The sequence below is a fragment of the Helicoverpa zea genome, chromosome 27 (assembly GCF_022581195.2).
Source record: "Helicoverpa zea isolate HzStark_Cry1AcR chromosome 27, ilHelZeax1.1, whole genome shotgun sequence".
Classification (NCBI taxonomy): domain Eukaryota; kingdom Metazoa; phylum Arthropoda; class Insecta; order Lepidoptera; family Noctuidae; genus Helicoverpa; species Helicoverpa zea.
The window spans coordinates 4,629,597-4,644,891 of NC_061478.1; the positions used below are offsets into that span (position 1 = coordinate 4,629,597).

The 15,295-nt window shown below is 37.6% G+C and overlaps 1 long non-coding RNA gene across 1 annotated transcript in view; it reads left to right on the top strand.

Moving 5' to 3' along the window:
• Positions 1-7,162, top strand: part of LOC124643369 — a 33,973-nt gene extending 26,811 nt beyond the window's left edge. The window contains exon 2 of the long non-coding RNA XR_006985923.1: positions 7,069-7,162. This is a non-coding gene — a long non-coding RNA (uncharacterized LOC124643369). The remainder of the gene's footprint in view (positions 1-7,068) is intronic.
• Positions 7,163-15,295: the final 8,133 nt, after the last annotated feature.

Consider the following 15,295-nt stretch of genomic DNA (forward strand, 5'->3'; position numbering starts at 1 on the left):
AACACTAACAAATTTTACCCTACTTTATCTCTTACCCAACTACACACTTCCAGTATGTTACCTCTCAATACATCAGGCCACGTGGCTTCACTACCCACTTTGTCCATTGATTACCGGCCATTGTGCGCATTGACTGGCTATTATGTAGCATTACAGTTGTGTTATGACCTTATTTTGATAAAGAAGATTTTTTTGCAGTGATTGTGTGGTATTGTTTGATTATAATCTTCGCAACAATTATTTATAACCATATCAATCCAGTTACCCGGGTTACCCGATACCCATTGCTAAAACTAGTTGTCAGACTTTCTGGCTTCTGAGGAGTGGCTCGGGAGGAGTCACGGCGCCCTCACGTACCGCATGACGCAGGTCCTCACCGGACACGGTTGTTTCGGGAGGTACCTGCACCGCATCGGTCGTGAGGAGGCGCCCGGGTGTCACCATTGTGCGGACAGCCCCGAGGACACGGTGGACCACACAGTCCAGGTGTGCCCCGCATAGGAGGGGCACCGCCGGGTCCTCGTCGAGGCTTTGGGCGGCGGCGACCTCTCGCGTCCGGTCCTGGTTCAGGCCATGGTCCGGGGCGAGAGGGAATGGGATGCCGTCGCCTCCTTCTGCGAAGCGGTCATGCTCGAGAAGGAGGAGGCGGAACGCCAGAGAGTTCGCACCTCTCATCCCGGCCGCCGCGCTGGACCAGGTAGACACCATGGGCGCCGGGTGTCGCGAGATGACTCCCGGCCACCGTAGGCGTGGGTCTGTGGGCGGTGAGTTCGGGTGGCTCATCGCCCCTCTGTCTACTTAGACGACAGACCTGTGTCGACGGCGCGCGTTGTTCCACGCGCTCCTCAAAGAGATGTCAGCAACCCCAGCGGGGCCCAGCAGGGCCAAGGCCTGCCGGGGCTGCGGGTTGTTCGAAAGAGATACCGCGGCCCTGGTACACAAAAGGCCTATGACGGAACACGAAGGTTTTTAGTCATTAAGAGTCTGACACTCCCTCACCGCTGCTAACCCACAGCGGGAGGGGTCATTTGATGATTTAAGACGTCGAAAAAAAAAAAAGACTTTCTGGCTTCTGAAAACCCGTAACCTACAGTCGGAAACCAGTAATCTACTGCGCTGATATCTACATAATATTAATTCAAATAGCTCTTTAATTTTTTTGTTTTATAAAGACATCAAAAACTTGCTCAAACTACTTATAAGATCTGATGTCAAGTTAGGTAAAAAGTATAATTGATATTTACCCATCATCATCTGCCTAGCCTTTTCCCAACTTTGTTGTAATCAGCTTCCAGTGAGTACCAGTGAACCACATATAGCGACTGTCTCTTTGAACTCCCCAACCCAGATACCTGAGCAACCACTTAGTAAGACTGGTTGTCAGACTTTCTGGCTTTTAACTACCCATAATGACTGCCAAAAGTGTTCAAATTGCTCGAATGGTAAAGGTTGGTAAAAGACCAGGTAGATGATGATGACCAGAAAATACTTTTATCCAATCGTGAGAAAACTTCCAATAGTATGATAAATAATGCCGATAGCTATATAAGCACTTTAACTAAGATGCAGCTATAGTGCGCTCAAAGTCGATGTCCTATGAGCAAAAACGTTAAAAATGTCAATTAATTACAAACAAATGTAGGTGTTGAATGGACTGGACGGTACCAGGTTGTTTTTGTGAGCTACATCAAAAGCAACTTAGTATTTATGTCTAGATGTTCTGTAAGGTAAATAGTCAGAAGCCAGTAATCTGACAACCAGTTTTACCTAGGAGTATCGAGTTGCCCGGGTAACTTGGTTGAAGAGATCAGATAGGCAGTCGCTCCTTGTAAAACACTGGTACTCAGCTGCATCCAGTGAGACTGGAAGCCGACCCCAACAGAGTTAGGAAAAGGCTAGACAAATGATGATGACCAGAAAAGGCTAGGCAGATGATGATGACCAGAAAAAGAAACCCAATCGTGAGAAAATAACTAATAATAATGGCGATGCTAAGCACTTTAACTAAGACGCAGCTACAGTGCGCTCAAAGTCGGTGTCCTATGAGCAAAAACGTTAAAAATGACAATTAATTACAAACAAATGTAGGTGTTGAATGGACTGGACGGTACCAGGTTGTTTTTGTGAGCTACATCAAAAGCAACTTACGATGGAGCGACATGCGACAAAGAATGTTTAAGAACAGGTGTGCTACTAGGCAAAATTAGATTCATCTCAATCAGTTCAGTAGTTTTAACGTTTGTATGCATCCGGTATGCGGCAGTGTTTCGTCTGGTCTACTCGCTCTAGCAAACAGTAAAAAGTTTCGTGCGAACTGAAATTTAAAATGGGAGCTGTGTTCAGTGACTTTTAAAATTTTCTGATGTCGAAGTTGTTTTGTTCTATATTGGGTTACAGTTATCTAAAAGAGATTCAGTATCGTATAATTTTGCAGTTTGGATTTCGTTAATGGGCTTTTTATACTGACTGTACATAATATTTCTTAGTGCAATCACAATGTAAGTATGCAAATCTTCAATTCTGAAATACTTTTGAATCTGCTTTGACTGTTCTCTCTCACGAAATCGTGTATGTAAATTGTTCATGATGCACATTAATTTGACTTTGAATGATTTAGTGACTCGACCACCAATGACCGCTCCCAAGCTTACTCATGAAAAAACAGAGTGCATGTACATTTACAAACACAAGTACCTAACTCATCCGCTTTTCCTAAAATAAAAGATTTATAACTCCAAGAGCCGTCTCTTCTTTTCTCATAATCTTTGGCACCCAATTCTCAGATATGCGAGCGTGGCTGCGCAGTCGCCGCGTCGCAAGTTTTTCTCGTCCCTCTCGCTCACACATCCCTCTATCTCTCTCCCACCAAACGCGCCGCGCACAGAGGTTTTTGCCCGAAGGTAGTCATGCGCTTTTTCACGTTCGACTCACGAAGTCTTGAAATCACAGAGGTACGTTCGGAAATTCGATTTGTAGCTTTATGTAGGTATAAGTATTATGTTTTGTATTTAAGATTATATATGTTTTTGAGGGTTAACTTGGGCCTGGTTGTGGAAGAGTTATGGGACTTGAGCAATGGGTTAATCAAGTTCTACTGGAAAAATGAAAAGATGACAGCGAAGGAAAAGAGGGGCTGACTTTATAAAAGTAGTGGAAAAGAACTGGGTGAGCACTGTAAGGGATAAAGAATTATGGAAAAAGGGAGAGGGGGCTTTCGACCATACAATAATTAATTTAAAAGACATTGAAATATAAACTGAAAAAAATGGAAAACAGTAAAATAGGGACCGATATATTTTTTAACCACTGTGGCGGTGGATAGAGGCAAGCTACCCAAATTTCAAGACCGAGATGGTTGATACTCTTTGGGGTGGCTTATGTTCAACAGTGCAGATAAGAAGTGAATCCTATCTGTAGTTACATACCTACATACAAACGGCTCATCTGGTGGCAGGTGGCTAATGATTGATAGAGGCAATGCATCACTACTCCGAATTACTATAACTAGAACACTCGGGTCGAGACAAAATTGCTTTGTAGGTTTTGACATAACTAATTTATAAAGCGACCATTAGCTTAGAATTTGGCGGTGTTACACCCTCGTGCCTGAGAGGACACGGAAAGCCAACATACTACTCAGAAGCATTCGTTGTTACAATTCCAAGTCAGAGGCCGTCAGGCGGATTTGAGATAACACTGGCCTATTATCTGGTTTATAATTAGATCACAGTATAGGTATTCAAATCGCGTTTTGCAAATTGAAACCTAAATGATGTTACCTCATCTATTGACAAACATTCCCAATAGGATTAGCCTCATAGGTACAAGTAATGTCAAATTCCTATCGTCAGTAACCAAATCCATTGATAGATTGAATATTAGGAACAGCCATTAAACAAGAAAACTGCTTCCATATTGAAAGTGTCTCGACTTGAGAAATAAACCGGGCAGCTTGTAGGTGAAAATCAAGTCAAGTCGTAAATGTATTATGCATTACATGTATAATGTATGTTTCTCCGTTTTTCTAACAGGCTGGGAAGCCGCTAACTCTGATTTCTAGGCCCTAGTTTGTTTTTAGGTATTTAGTACATAGAATGTTTGTTTATTTACTCGTCTAAAGTGGAATTTTTTTTACGTATATAATTATATATGCACTAATAAGTTTAATGAAGCTCAAGGGTTTGTGTTTGAACGCGCTAATCTCAGGAACTACTGGACCGTATTTTCTTTTTGCAGTATAAGAAACCGCTGGCGGAAACTAATATAATAATACCATACCAAGTTAACTTAGTACATATTAACTAAATGAATCAATGAGTAGAAGTTTGTGTCATCGTCACAAAAGTTAAATTAAACATTTATAGGTACGTCTTTTAATTATTATTTTTTAACCAGCTGACAGCACTCTATCGATTAGCCTAATTTGAATAAACGTTTTTGAGTTTGAGTTTGCACTGATACCATTAGATAGTAAGGTGTATTTAGTTGCCAAGTAAATTCTGTACAATCATGCCGAAACTCTTTTAAGACAAATAATTCATTCCGCCTAAATCCACAATTGAGTCGTTGATAACAAAATTGATTAATCCAACGAACTATTTCGAAAACTACATGCGATTAGAGCCCTCATTAAACCCACTGAAAGCTACAAACGAAGCCTAAACACCACGAAATCTTCAGAAAACCAAACAAAGGTTACAAATAACAAAGAAAATAAACTTCAAATGAACAGATTAATCTAAATACGTAACTCCAATCTCTTTGATAGGCCAATCTTACTTAATGACTTCATAAACAGCGATTACCACGCGTTTCGGATATCACGCGACAAAAACTGACTGACAAACGTCAATGGAGTCTGTTCTGGCTAATTTATATGCGTTTTAAGTGCAATTAAAATGATTTAATGGCAGTTTCCAGTGATGATGAGTTATGGTACTGGTAGCGCCATCTGTTGTTGAGTAGCGGTACTGAGAACTAAAGTTTGCGTTAAAAATGTGAATTATTCTTGTATGCAATGTTTTTGATGGAAATTAAGAAAAAAATACTATTTTTACAAACAGCTAATTAACTGAAAAGCGGAGCAACTCATAAATAATTATAAGGAAGCAAAAAAAATATTACATCACTTGAGAGAAATTTTCATCCGTGAGAGCTGCTTTTCTTTTTTTGTATTTTTTCTTGATTTTGATTAAAGAACAATAAAACATTTCAAAATTGCGGGTTTTGAATAGCGTAGTTTAAAATGCCGCAACGTGGGGTAGTGTCAGACTCTTATGGCCTTACTACAAAAACTTAAAAACCTATTTTACACTTGTCTAAAAAAATTGTGGCTGCGAAATGAACCATAATGTCGACGTCATAATTTGTCATTTTTTTAGACAAGTCTTAAACTGACGTTTAAAAGTTTTTGTGGTAAGACTGATACTGACTAAACACCATCATGTTCCTTCGCCCTTTATGTACCACGGCCGCGGTAACTCTCGCAAACAATCCCGTAAAGCGTAGCTTAACCTTACGTAAGTTACCTACACAAAATACATACTCAATAATGTATTTTAATTTATGTAGTTACATACCTTCTCGACGCCATATTACATAGCTTTAATTAATTTAACTCCATGGGGTGACAACATGGACATTAAAAACCTTAATTTATTTAAAAGCCAACATTAATAAACTTAATGGTTTCCATATTTTATTAATAACTTAATATTAAGCTTCGGTGTTACACTGTCATTATCACATTTTAATTACATTAATTTATTTATGTTTTAATATAAACAACGGAGAAGGAAATGCTCAATCCTTCTCCGTGTGAGAGGAGGCCTGTGCCCAGCAGTGGGACCATAAAAAGGCTGTAACAATAACAGTAATAAACAACGACAGTTTTCCTAGAAAGGGTAGGCAGAATATGTTAACATTTTTAGACATTCCTTTAGTTTCATTCGGCGCAGCATGTTTTCTTCTTCGTGTTAAGTCGATATGGCTTGGAATAATCTCACAAGTAATATTATTCCAAGCCATATCGACTTAATACAATTCATTCATCCTTACATTATTCACAACAACTTCTACTTATATTATTGTATGTGTGTTTTGACCAAGTAAAATTACCAGCTAAGATTTTGTACATCGTATTGAATTAATTAATTTCATTTAGCCTACACAGTAGGCAATAAGTACAGTGCCTAATCGCTTGGTCGTCAGTTTCAAACTCACTGATGTATGAATCTCGATATATTTTACCAGATTTTCTCTCATACACAAACCTACAAACTGTACCTATGAAATAGCCTCTGAATTCACTTAATATTTAACATTATTGATACATAATCTATAAATTAAACCAAACTTTAAATCTATTTATGTGTAAAAAAAAAACTGTGTACTTTTCGCCCTACCTTAGACAACATGACATCCCAATAATTTAAGCCAACACAAACACATATGTATATTTTAAATTAAATATGAGTGAGAGGGTGGTCGCATTTTTAATACAACCCTATGTAATTTGAATGTGACGCGGGGGACGGTAGCCGGTCGCTAATTAGAGCCCCGAAACTCAAGGTGTGTCGCCGCCATTTTGGAAATGACATAGATTATACATGTGTGACAGAAAGGACAATATTTGATAGGTATTTTTTTGTGATTTCTCTGTGTTAAAAATGCTTTTTGGAAGTCATTAAGTAGTTGGTTAGTTAGATATTAGCTGAAACCAACAGTGTTACCCGCGTCCCAAGGAAACTACTTACATCACATAAATAAAAAGTAGCCTACATGTAGGTACCTGATATGTTGTTCTTATTTATATGCTATACACTTGCCAAAGATCCAAACAGTGCTTTCAGCGTCAGAGAGTAACAAACATACAAATACTTAGGAATAACCAAACATCCCTCACATATACTGTCGCATATTCCACAAAACAAAAGTTCTGATAACCAGTCGTACTAAAAGATATCGGATATGAGTTGGGGACGTCATATAAACAGACGCTGTCGCTTTAAATAATTAATTGGAAAATGTGACATGCAATTTTAATACAAACTTTTCTTTTGTTTTCAGATAGAAGAATTTGGTTCAAGAAATGCAACAAGATTTCAAGAAGGCCATTTTCATATTTAAAGCTTTAAATAAAACATTGTTCTTTATTGCATAATTTTCTTTTAATTTCCTAATGTATATCCTATGTGCATATCGTAGCAATAGCATACATTAATTCAGATACTATTTCATGAAATATATCATTTCATAAAGAAAGCAAATCTACGTTATGGTTAATCTGTGTAATATTTCTTTATTCTACGTCACACCCTCTGTCACATCTACATTTTTATCCATTTCTTCTGTCCCTTTTACTTTGCCAACTATATATGAATTCATTTTAACGAAATCTGATAGAGAAATTCCTAATGGATGATTTAGTTTAGCGTAGTTAAGAAATATTAATCAATTTTTGATTAATTGCCCACATAGTTGTAAAACTATAGAAAATTAAAATAAAAAAAGTTCAGAATGTTGGAATGAGGATTTCAAAATTATGAGCCACACTGTAGTTAATAACCACTTTGATTTTAAAAACTATTTCTCTCTCAATCAATATTATAATTACACAATATTAGAAACATACCTACATAACAGAAATGAGTAGTTAATAGTTACAGCCTATTTATCGTCCCATTACTGGGCACAGGCTTCCTCTCGCATGGAGAAGGATTGAGTGTTAATCACCAGACTTGCTCAATGTTGATTTCAGTAATTTTTGGTCATTTCAGACTGTATAGTCTAGGTTTCCTCGAAATGTTTTCATTCACTTTTTAATCAGCCATTGGTGTCTAAGGTATCCTTAGAAAGTACAACAACATGAACCTTCAAAAAATCCTGTCAAACACTCAAAAAAATACCGACACCCAAAACAAAAGTGACCAAAAAACTCGAACTTAAGGTTTTTATTTTCCCCAGCTTCCCAAAGTTATCTGTGTATCATCTAATCACGGTAGCCGGAGATAATAAAACGCCAGTTTCGGCGAAACACTGACCGTAATTATACCATTGGTACACCGTGCCTTGGGCAATGGCCGGGGTGTTTTCCACTGAGTGGGGTTTCGACACGGAATGTTGTGTTAGAATAATGTGTCGGGATGTTGGGTTTGAGAATGTTGTGTTTATTTAATCATTACCTTAGCTGTACACTGAAAATGTTGAGTCGGCCTATAGTTTGATCGGGTACAGAAATTATGTACCTATGTAGTTGGAATGCGCAAATTGCGGGAGCCAGCAAGTATCCAACGACAAAAAGTTTCATGACTAACTCATCTTGTGGATTATGGTCATAGATGGTTTAAAAGTCTGCTCCGAGGTACTATTTTAAGCACCCGGTTACAATATGTGGTAGGTACCTACTTCAGTTTTCAAATGACACATACCTACGAAATCATTCGTTAGTATAACTTTAGGCTCATAGATTTTGCTCTATTTCCCTGATAACGCATACAAATATCTTGAATAAATAGTCAAACCAATTATATATGAGAGCCAATACAATACCTACTCAATAAATTGAAGACGTAAATATGATGTCCTTACATATTCCATTGTAAATTAATTATTAAAAATACGTGCCCACTTGAACAGTTTATTTTTGAGACACAGGTTTAATTATATCTTAATATTAGAGTGCACAAGCAACTTTTCAAATGGCTTCTCATTAAAATCGACACATCCCGGCGTGTCGTACACAATGGAGAACGACCTTCCTCTCAAAGTCCAGGAGTTACATGGAAGAAAACACCCACGCCTCCAGCTCGGGTCACGCCAAACATACTTTAACATAATTTACTTTACCATCATTACTGAACGAGTTTACAACTCGAATCCTATTCAAAGTCGTTAGAACATAAACCTTTTATTATTTTGTTGGGATTTTTATTTGACGAAATAATAGTACCTAGCCGCCTTGACGACGGGTCATACTTTAAAAGAGTCTTACAAAATGTACCTGATGCATTTTATGTATATCCGTGCATCGGAGAGCACGTAAATGTCGGTCCTGCGCTTGATCTCTCTCTGGTGGAGTCGGATTGCCGTCCCATCGCGCTATGAGAGTGAGAAATAGTGAGTGCACTTGTATCTGCGCAAATGCTCGTGCAGTATAAATGTCCTGCGCAGCTGGCTGATATCCTTACTTATATGATTATATGAGAACAGCCGCCGTGGACGAAATCGGTCGTGGACGCCATTAGATATCCGTGTTCAGAAAGCACGATAAACTGTGGGTCCCAGCTGTCATTTGAACATCTTTGGCAGTCGTTAAGGGTAGTCTGAGGCCAGTAAACCGACAACCAGTCTTACCAAGGAGTACCTATTGGGTTGCCCGGGTAACTGGGTTGAGGTGGTCAGATAGGGCAGTCGCTCCTTATAAAACACTGGTACTTAGCTGCGTCCGGTGAGACTGGAAGCCGGCCCCAACATAGTTAGGATAAGGCTAGGCAGGTGATGAATGTATATGCGTATTTCTTATTTATTTTAAAAAATTCAGTGAGAGCAGAACCCGATTTTTATTTAGATGATAATTATCTAAATATCCTTGATGGCATTTGAAATAAAAATAAACTAATCTTTCTCGAATACTGATAAATAGAGCATCGATACATAATGTGCCTCAGGCTGGACTCAAACCTCGCCCCTATGTGGTAGCAAAATACACTTAAAAAACATACAGAAATATATTTCAATCCATACATTATAAGTAGTTTTTTGTATCAAAAAATGTTACTTACCACGTTTTGATTCTCAGCAGTAGATCGCAATGGAAATAATTAAATAAATTAATGTCTTATTCCAAACCATTAAAGATCATATTTCTTTAATAATATTATGACTTATTGAGTAGTTTTTTTCTGTAATAATTTATGCCTGTCTTTTACCAGAATGGCATCAATTAAGCAAAAAAGATATTATGTCACATTTTTTTATTATTGCAATTTCAACTTTAAGGCTTTTTAAAATAAGGTTGGAATTTTAATAGCAATAAAATTCACAGTTATTCCACAGTATGCATTACACGGCTTTTTAAATATGAATATTTATGCTGGCAACATTGCACGATAATTTACTGATGGCAACATCTAGATTGAATTAAATAATAATAATATGACTTTGTTGACGCTTCATTTACGTAACTAACTATAATTTTGTTATTTATCAAAATTATCCTCACTTTTAATATGAGTGCAAAAATAACTCTGTATGTCAGTTGCGTTTTCACGCCAAAACTGCTGAGCCGATTATAATTTAATTTTGATACACAGAAATTATAGAAAGGACACCTTATAGGCTACTTTTTATCAGGGAACGGGAATTAGGTAATTTCCTACTACTTCCTATAATTAGGTACGCGGATTGAAAAACAAGGAAAAGCTAGTATCTATAGAATAACTGTCATTGGATCATTGAAGTCGGTAAAAAGCTACACTTAGAGTACCCCACTGCAAACTTTTAGTCGCCCGAGAGTTTGTAAGGGCTCATTCGAATATATCAGCATGAAGATGAATGTTAGTGATGATGATGTCCTCCTAGCCGACTATCGGCTACGGCGGCTGTTCTCATGTCATCCCTTGCAATTACGGCCGCTGCCGGCCGCTGCCGGCCGCTGCTCTTTCAGTGGGAATTGACCCTTATAGTGCACGAGCATTTGCGCAGACACACGTGCACTCACTATTCCTTCACTCTCATAGCCCAATGGGACGGCAATCCGACACGACCGGTAAGAAATCAGGCGCAGGACCGACATTTACGTGCTCTCCGATGCACGGATGTATCAATCACCAGCTTCCAGGCTCCGGGCTGCTTTGTGAAAGTCTTCTAAAACCCACAAAGCGAATTCGGCTCGACTCGGGAATCGAACCCGAGACCTCGTGCTCTGCAGCCGCACTTGCGACAGCTAGACCAACGAGGCAGTTAATGAGAGTAGTGAATGGTAGTATGCACATTGCAAAGATCAGGTATACAGGCAGCATCAGACCGACTGAAAACTTTTGCGGTAGTCATGGTTTTAAATGCTTCAGTTTCTTTCACAATTTTAACATTTCTACTATTAATTGTACCTACACAGCATCAAAAAACAAGAGCACATCAAAACCCGAAAAATCTTCCAAAAAAAGGAGTTAAGAAGCGGCTTCGGAAGCCGCCTGAACCTCAAATTTAATACCTCACCATAACTGATAGATTAATATGATAAATGCACGTTATAACCCATAATTATTAGCTTTATTCACAACATAACCTTCAGGTGATTTTAAAACATTAGAAACTTTAACAATTTATTGTTCCAAAAGAATGTATGCGTCATAGACTTTTTTGGGCTAGCAACACTACTTTTTTTAATACCAGGAGCATGTGAGATGATGGTCAGTAAACCATCATAATCTTACAAGACAGAAATGTGGATGTTTTGACTAGAAATGGTTTAAAATTCCTCGACTTCCTCGACCCATTTGTAAAATATATTAAAGTTAGGAAAGTAAATAAACACAAAATAACATATGTATTAATAATGACCACAAAACTAGACGGAGTCTCTCTATTTCTGAAAACAATTAGAGTAGTTTTCGAGATCACTGATTAACATCGTCACAGCCGGAAAACATCCACTGCTGGACTGCTGTCTCCCCAACCTCAGAGGATTTGTGCATACTTGTCGCAACGGACATGGGCTTTGGTGAAACAAATTTTACAATTTTAATTGACTGTGGATTCACTTTCACTCTAAAATACTCACGGGAAAAACAACGAAACCTATTCCCATACAAAAATCACACTTTCAGTGATAAAGTATTTACCAATAAACAAAATAAATCATCGGTCCCGTCAACGTCTTTTTAATTTCATATTATTTTTTCGTCCATAGCTATATTAAATTAAAATAAAACTCTTTTTTCAACAAGAGAATCGCTAAAGAAATTATTTATGTATACAGTAGCGAGAGATTGTAATTATAAATTTTGAAAATTATTATAATTTTAAAGAAAATAATATACCTACATAGTACAGTGGACAGCATTTTGATGGTGAGATGACCAGCGTAACTTGAGCCTTGCTTGTATGAAAGTGGTTGGTCAAGGAATTTCAGGTTATAGTGGTATTTTTTGGACATGAGGCTGTACCGTTGAGTACCAACTGGAGAAGGTAAGGATAGGAAATAAACTTTAGTAAAGTTACGCAATTAATGGTAACGGCAGTCCTTTTTTTGGTGGGAAATCATCAAATGACCTCTCCCGCTGTGAGTGCTGCGTGAGAGAGTATCAGAATCTTACCGTCTAAAACCAACCAAATTATTTCTGGAGCCCTTCATGTTCCAGAGCATCTATAACTCTTTCGAACAACCCCGCTGGGTGCAACGGCAATCCTGAAACGAGACGTAATCCTTAAGCTGAGCCCTGCTGGGTCCACATTTATTATCTTTAAAAGATCCACCGGGTCATGACTAGCCCTTAGCTTATCCTATGTCTCCTGGAAGTCTCTTAACAGTTGCAAGACCTACTCTTTACATACCTATAAAATGATAATCAGTCTTCTTATCGTCCCACTGCAGGGCTGGCTGCGGCCTCTTCTCATACACACGGTAGGAGCGACGAATGAGTCCAAAAGGCACTTTGAAAGTACATTCAACTTATCCTTAGTATAATATTCTTGTAATCTAAGACAGTTAATTACCTATTTGACTTACATACCTTACATTTATTAATGATGATATATTTTTTTTAAGAAAAAGTAAATAGCACTTTTCTGCTGTCCTTATCCACGCCGGCCAGCCCGCGGCCATTTTGAGAACGTTATACTTTTTGAAATAAAAAAAAATATACTTACCTACATCCGTCGGTCTGTTTAGTGTCGGTTATATTTTTATTTAACCTATTCCTTTCACAGGAAAAACCTAATTTAGAATTAGGATCATTTACGAAACCTGCATACAGGTTTTGAAAGACAAAAACCGTTTAGTTTTTGCGATATTTCCATCTTAGATTTTAAGAAACTGTCCAATTTTTCTAGACATTGACTAAGTATTTGATTGTTGTCGGCAGTACCTATATGCAACAAGCACATTAATAAATTGTAACATTAATAAATAAATACGAGTATGTTATATAATACTAAACAAGTCTAGAACATTTTACACCGTAACTAAACCAATTTTAATGAAAGTTGGTAAGTATAAACATAGTCTAGACTTCTAAAGAAAGAACATAGGCTTTAGCTTATTTAGAAGAGGTTCGCCGCTGGTAACATCTAGTTTGTAGGTTGTTATTACATGTGCAAAAACTTGAACATATAAATATCAAAAAGATCAATCAAGTATGTATCCGAATTCCTGAATGTCAATAAAAGATGACATCATATGTCATCTTTCCGAGAATATCTCAAGAATCGCTCAAAGCCCACGAATATTAATTATAATTTGCGACCCATCGCGGCTCAATATCGAAATCACATCGCATATCAATCAATACCTACTAATATTATAAAGATGAAACATTTTTAACCGACTTTTAAAAAAGGAGGTTCTCAATTTGACCTGCAATGTGTGTACGTAAGTTTGTACCCGATTATCTTTTTCAGGTTTTGCTGAACCGATTTTGTTTCAGTTTTCAGTATAGTACGTGTAGGGCGTACGTTTCGCATTTATAATTATCAACCACTTGCCTAGCCTTTTCAGGTTCAGCTTCCAATCTGGATGGATGCAGCTGAGTACGAGTACCTATTTTACATGGAGCGACTGCCTATCTGTCCACCTCAACCCAGGACCAGGACAACCCGATATCTCCTGGTTGACAGACTTACTGGCTTCTGACTACCCGTAATGACTGTGCCAAAAATGTTCAAATGACTGCCGGGAACCACCAATTTATCGTGCCTTCCGAAACACTACGGATTTAACCTAAACTCTGATTTACATTGAGAAAGAGCATCAGCGTATTGTAATACCTACCGATACCAATATCTTACCGCTTTTTAAAAAGGCCCATTCCTCACTGTCACAACCTGGTAACTACATTTAACAAAAGATGTTTAGCTGCATTTTTCTTGCCCTCTACATCATATCTTGCTGCCAAAGGATCAGCAGACGCTTCGGGCTATAAATCAAACCCATCGTCCCTCAATTATAAACCATGCATTAATATAGAAAATAAAACTTGGGGGAAACGACGCATCAATTAAAATATTAATTGGGAAAACTGTTGAGTCGACATTCAGTTAGTTTATCTCGCTAAAAGAATAGTTAAAGAACTTTTTGCAGATATATCCTTCACTTTATGTCTACATACGTATGGTACTCAAATTCATCGTGATTAAATACCCAAAATAAGCCAAAAAGCCTTCGTAAGTTAACTGTATTTTTTTAAAATAATACCCAGTTTCACCTATATTTCAAAATGAATATGTTTTAATAACAATATCAGTATCGTAATCATCATCTGCTTAGCCTTTTCCAAACTATGTTGAGATTAGCTATCACTATCGTTAATATTAAAGTTAAATTGAATTTATCTTTAATTTTTGTAAGTACCTAACTGACTGTATTGTAACACCCTAAATATGTACCTAATTAAATATACATCAGCGGAAAATAAAATATCGAAATGAAATGAAATCGTTTGTTGTTTCAAGTTGGACATTACATCACTTTTACACGTCAATTTAAGAACGCTGAGGTCGGCATTTCCTAACTGACTGATCCCTGAGAAGAAACGCCGAAACAAACTCAAGGGTCATAGTCTCTTTTAAAGTCCAAACATATCCTTACTAATACCTAAATTTTAAGACTGTCGAAGACTTGTCGACAGCTCAAAACAAAAACTTAGCGACTCCACGCCACCCAAAATTCAAATCAGTCATCTATCAATCAAGCACATCTAATAAATCTACCGATTGGCTCTCGAGGCTATTATTACACCCAATAATGGCCGCACTTGCCAATTAAACGATCCATGCACTATTGATCCTATATCCTGATAGGTATTTTTTGTTGGTTACCACGTTTTGAATCATGTCTATGTAGGTCAGAATGTCAAATGTTTTTGTTGTATGCTGTGAGGAAAGCGAATTTGTTTTACGTAATAATGGATGTATCTTGCAATTTCAGCCGCGTTCTGAGAGCAGTTTCGTGCACTTGGGTAAATACCTATAACTGTGTCGAATGTTCTGTCTATATCTAACAACTAACTTGCTGTGCCTGAGAGGGTCCATTTGTTTCTATTTATTTTTGCCTACCAGCCTTAAAGTTATTGAGTAG